This window comes from Artibeus jamaicensis, unplaced genomic scaffold (genome assembly GCF_021234435.1).
Source record: "Artibeus jamaicensis isolate MK-2021 breed Jamaican fruit bat unplaced genomic scaffold, CSHL_Jam_final contig_466, whole genome shotgun sequence".
In the NCBI taxonomy this organism is placed as follows: domain Eukaryota; kingdom Metazoa; phylum Chordata; class Mammalia; order Chiroptera; family Phyllostomidae; genus Artibeus; species Artibeus jamaicensis.
The window spans coordinates 16,424,459-16,430,603 of record NW_026521844.1 but is presented as its reverse complement, the minus strand read 5'-3'; positions in this window follow the sequence as shown (position 1 = coordinate 16,430,603).

Genomic DNA, 6,145 nt, shown 5'->3' with positions numbered 1-6,145 from the left:
GAACAGAATAAAGAATGCCCCACCCCCCCAAAAAAAAATCTTCACATGCACAGTCAGATGACTTTGATGAATATGTTGGACCATTCAATATGAAGAAGACAGTCTTTTTAACAAATGATGGTGGGAAAACTGGATATCCATATGCTAAAGAATTAAGTCGGACACTTACCTAACACTACATACAAAATTAACTCAAAATGTGTCAAAGACATAAATTTAAGACCTAAAACTCTGAAATTCTGACAAGAAAATATATGTCAAAAGTTTTATGAAACTGGATTTGGCAGTGATTTTTCAGATATGACACCAAAGATAAAGGCAACCAAACAAAAAAACAGACAAATCATATTTCATAAAAATTTAAACATTTTGTGCATCAAAAAACTGTTATCAACAGTTTAAAAAGACAATCCATGGAATGTAATCAAATATTTTCAAATCATTTATCTGATAGAGGTAAATATCTACACTATACATAGCACTCCTAAAACTCAAACTCAATTCAAAAATGAGCAAAAAAGTTGAAGTTGTTCCTCAAGAGAAGATATACAAATGATCAATAAGAACATAAAAAGATGCTGAAGACCATTAACCACAAGGGAATGCAAATCAAAACTACAACAAGGTATCATCTCATATCCATTAGGATAGTTACTATAAAAAAATCAGAAGTATTGGTGAGGATGTGGAGTGATTAATATTCTCATGCACTGTTGATGGGGATGATTCAGCTGCTGTGGAAAACAATGGTGATTCCTCAAAAACAAAACCAGAATTACCATGATTTAGTAAGTCCGCATATGTATATATATACCCAAGAGAATGTAAAGCAGGATCTTTAAAAGATGTTTGTACACCTGTGCTCATAGCAACATTATTTATAATAAGTAAAGTGTGGAAGCAACCTGAATGTCCACTGACGAATGAATGGATAAGCAAAATGTGGTATAGACATACAATGGAATACTGTTCAGATTTAAAAAGCAAGGAAATGTTGACATGCTACAATATGAATAGACCTTTATGAAGGCATGCTAACTGAAATAAATCAATCACAGAAAGACAAATACTCTATAATTCCACTTATGAGTTAATTAAAATAGTGAAAATCATAGACAGAAAGTAGAAAGGTGGTTGCCAGAGATTGAGAGGAAGGATAAATAGTGGATTATTATTTAATGTGTGTAGAGTTTCAATTTTACAAGATGTAAAATTTCTGGAGATGGATAGTACTTATGGTTGTACATTATTATGAATATATTTAATGTCAGTTAAAATGGTTAAGATGGTAAATTTTTTGTTGTGTTCTTCACTACAATTTTTGTTTAAATTGAAAGAAAATTACAAAATGAAATTTTGATAGCATTTGGTTATACTAGTGTATGTATTTGTCAAAACTCAGAAGTTGTATGTCTAATATTTGTATGTCATTGTTACATAAATTTTATCCCAAAAGAAGAAGCTGTATTAAATACTGAACTCTGGTTAAAGGTGTGTATGCTGAATTATTTAAACAGAAATATACTAATGTCTGCAATTACTTTGAAATATATAAGAAAAATAATAGAAATAGAAGGATGGAGAGAGGGATGCATAGATGCATGGATGTGTGATAGAGTGAGTACATTGTCCCCACACTATGAAAAGTAGAATCTAGGGTTTGGGTGTGTGGGTGTTTAGTATAAAATTCTCTCAACTTTGCTGTATGTTTAAAATTTTAGGAAAGATGCATTTATTAAAAAGCAAGTGGAGTCATTCAAACATATGAGCAATTTGGGGTTATTTAGTTTAGGAGTAAATAGCTCTTCATATTTTACCAGTTACTGGAGTTGGTTTATAACAGAGTACACTCATCAATTTTATCTTCATGAATCATTTCATAATGATATGGAAAGTGCTCTCTATTTAAGAAGTCACAAAAAAGTATGATATATTTGGGAGACACTGTCATCCATAATAACATTAAAGCATTGGCTCCCAAATAGTAAATTTCAATTATTACAAAAATTCTGTTTTTGAAACAGTCCCTTCCTTGTAATAGTGGCTAGATGATGTTTATTTCTGAATAAGAAAATGTCTGGATATTAATAAAATCATACACATAGAAAGTTTAGTTGATTTTCTTGTTTTTCAGAACCCACACTTCCTTAATTTGTTTAGGTTTCTAATAAATTCAGCCATTAACTTGTCTATTTCTAATCTTCTGAAATGGTATAACAAATTGTAATGTAATCTGTTTCTATATTACGAATTGGTCCAAATGCACATTAAATCAGTTATGAAAACTAAGTATTCGATGTCTAGTTTGGTATCTTTCAGATACAAGGACAGTATTAAAAGTAATTTTGCAGTGGATCTAATGAATTCTGGTAGTGTAAGTAATAGAAATGTAATATATTTAGCTGGTCCTCTTCATTATCATTTGTTCAACTTTTTTAAATGAAATTTATGATTTTGAGTGAAGCTGCTCTCTTTAGACAGGTGATGTGTTCTTTTTAACCTTGTGAGAAAAGAACGGTAAGAGAAGATGGGTAAAAGTAATCCAAGATAGGAGAACTGATGAATGTGGGTGGAGGTGATGCTAATTTCACAGCCCAAATAGTGTGTTTACAAATAGAATGCTTTCAGATGATTTGCAAAGCTAACTAAAGATTTCCCTAGTTTCATTTCCTCAGTGCTCTGCAGTAAAATGCCTATTAAAATGCCTGCAGCATTTTTAAATATAATTTTACTTTCCATTAGAAACAAAAGCATATGCATGAATATTCATTTACTTGAATTTCTTCACATGATGTTTAAAAAAGTAGACCTATGGTTTATTAGCTGTGTGAGTTAAATGCTTTTAACAAGGCATTTAATTTATCTTGGACTCATTTACTCTAAAATAGACACAATAGATAATAATATGAGAATTTGATGAGAGAGTACATATGCAAATACTTGCAAGCTGTGTAGTATACAAATATGAATTCATGCTGTTATCTGTGGCTTTTTACATAGCTGAGCCACGGGCTATAACAACAATATACTCTAGTATAAAACAAGGCTCCTGATGGAAAGAATTGGGCTGTCCAAGAAATTCATTCTCTATTTAGGTAAAAATGAAAAACCCATTTTTATTTTCATCAATAACTTTATTGAACAACATATTCACCATGTGTTCTGCTACCTTCTGCCATCTTTCAAGCAACTTCATAATTCCATCTTCTCAAAACTTTTTATTATTTTCAGCAAAGAACTGTTTCAGGTGTCTTTTACAGTCTTCCAGAGAGTTGAATTTTTTTCCATTAAGAATTTTATAATGACTGAAATAAATGGAAATCCAAAGGTACCATGTCTGGTGAATATGGCAGATGGATCAGAACTTCCCAGACAATCTGTAACAGTTTTTGCCTGGTCATACAAACACGCAGTCTTGCATCATGATGGAAGATTACGTATTTTCTGTTGACTAATTCCAGAGGCTTCTCATAGAGTGCTGCTTTCAGTGGGTCTAATCGGGACCAGTACTTGTTGGAAGCAATCATTTGTTTTTCCAGACGGAACTGGTAATGAAGGACTCCCTTCCAACCCCACCATGTACACACCCCTAGTCAGTTACCCTGAAGGTTAAGTGATACCCAGATAGCTGGACGGGAGCAACTTCTGGGAACTCCTACACAGAGCACCAGGACCAGCACTCCCTATAAGACTGAAAGACTGTTGAGAAGGAAGAGGTAAGGTTGGAAGATAGAATACAAACTGAACAGTGATGGAAAGGGAACACCAACAGCATGTGCTAGGGTGTGGGGTACCTCTGCAACTGGGGAAAGAGATATATACATTTTAGTAACAAATTGTTACAATAAAAATATAACCAATTAAGAAATATGAGAACTGAAAACCAAAAAACTGGACAAAGATTTCAACAATAGAATTTATTTCAAATGAGAAATTTATGAGTACTTTGCCATTGGTGAATTTTTCTGATTTTGATTGAACTGTGAAATACACTGACAAAAGAATTAAGGGGGTTTACTAGGCGTCTTGTGGTGTGTCCCACACCCTGGGGGTTGGCACAGCTCACAGTGATCTGCACCTTTTCATCTTTGCAGAAAACTGGTAATAATGTACGTACTTCTTGATTACAGAAATGCAAATGAATTTTGTCCAGAGGAGATAAGTTGATTCTCCTTCCAAGAAGTCACTTTTTCAGCTATTTTAAAAGTGAATTTCATAATTTCTGATCACGTAAGTAGATGTATCTGCTCTTTGCACTCTCCTTTGAATTAGAAAAGTTTTTAATACTTTACTAATTCTCTTGTGTATCAATTTTCTAGTACTACGGTAACAATGTACCAGAAGTTTGGTGGCTTAAAACATCACAAATTTATTCTCTAACTGTTAATGGAGGCAAGAAGTTTGAAATCAAGATATCAGTAGGGCTGAGCTTTCTCTGAGTCTCTAGGGGAAGATCCTGCCACAAATGGTCTGGCTTCTGGTGGTTGTTGGCTACACATGGAATTACCTTGCATCCGCACCACTCCAGCCTTAGTCTACGTAGCTACACGGCCTTCTCCACTGTGTCTCTGGGTCCCTCTGTCTTCACGAGCCCTCCATATAAGGAGACCAGTCATTTGATTGAGTGCCAAGCCTAATCCAACATGACCTCATCTTAACTTGATTCTATCTGCCAACACCCTATTTCCAAATAAGTTAGCATTGACAGATTCAGAGGGTTAGGACTTCAGCATACTTTTTTTGGAGAGTACAAAACATTTTTTGGAGAGTACAGAACATTAATTAACTCTTTAATTAATGAATTAGGGAAAACCTATAAATGTGCTCCTTTTACTTTTGTGAGATTCACGGTTTTGCCTTTTAAAAAGCTATATCTCAACAAAACTAACGTTTTATAAAAGAAACATGCCCCACTCACATTATATATATTTAACAGTTAAAATCTAAACTGTGGGCTTTCTGAGGACGTTTATTGTCCTGTCTTGCTTCATCCCCAGTATATAATATAATGTTTGGTACTATAGTATGCACTTGATATATGTTGGATTTAAATCAAAATATGGGTATTTTAGTTCATCTACATGTGTTTACTTTGTGAACCCTCCATACAACTCTGTTAGGAGTCCATTAGCTGATTCCCTTTCTCTGTGACATTCAACGTGAGAAGGGTGGATTGTTCAGGACGTAATGGGACTAGTGCAGGGCTCCAGTTCTGCATGGCAGCGCCTGGATCACATCCGAATGGGGCACCTGGGTAAAATGCCAGAGAAGCATATTCCGAATTTGGAAGTAAATGCTAGGAAAGGTGAAGGAAGAATCCAGCACGACATTGATGTCTAGGAAAATTAAAACAAACATAAACTATCACTTCAATGTTCTGGGAAGTTAACCTTCCAATACTGGAGGAAGTTCACAGTCTGAGGGAGACTGATAAAAGAACTCCTAACATTCTCAATCCAGAGGCTCTTGGAACCAGCCTCTTCATTTTATTGCATGTTATTTGACTTTCAGAGAAGGTAGGTAGCCAGGTTATACGGTCCAGATAGTGAGAAAACAAGGCATCTTGACTCTCAGTACATTCATCTCACTAAACTGTGATTTCTACCCCAGGAATGTACCTGAGTTTCGAGCTGTTAACAGACTTCCTTCACATCAACTTCTGCCCTCAATAATAGAGAGAACACCAGAGACACAGTGCACAGAACACAGATTGCAATGCTGTACTAGTGACATATTTTTTTACTAGATGGCTACTTCACTAGTGGAATCATTCACTGTCCTCCCTCTGCATTAGGTAAGCAGGCTTCCATCCATCATCTCTCTATTGTCCTGGGTCAGTGGAGAACACTATGTGAATCCTCACATCTGAGGTTGCAGTGGTCATTCTCTCTTTATCTTTTCAGATCTGCTCTCCACCCTCTCTCTGTCTTGCTGCGTGCCCCTAGCAGTAGACCCTTAGAGCAAGGATCCCCAACCAGGCTGCACAGCAGGAGGTGCGGTGAGGTGGGGCAGGGTGGGGGTGAAGCTTCATCTGTATTTCCAGGATTTCCCCATCACTTGCATTACTGCCTGAGCTCTGCCTCCTGTCAGATCAGCACCACATTAGATTCTCATAGGACAGTGAACCCTACTGTGAGCTGTGCAT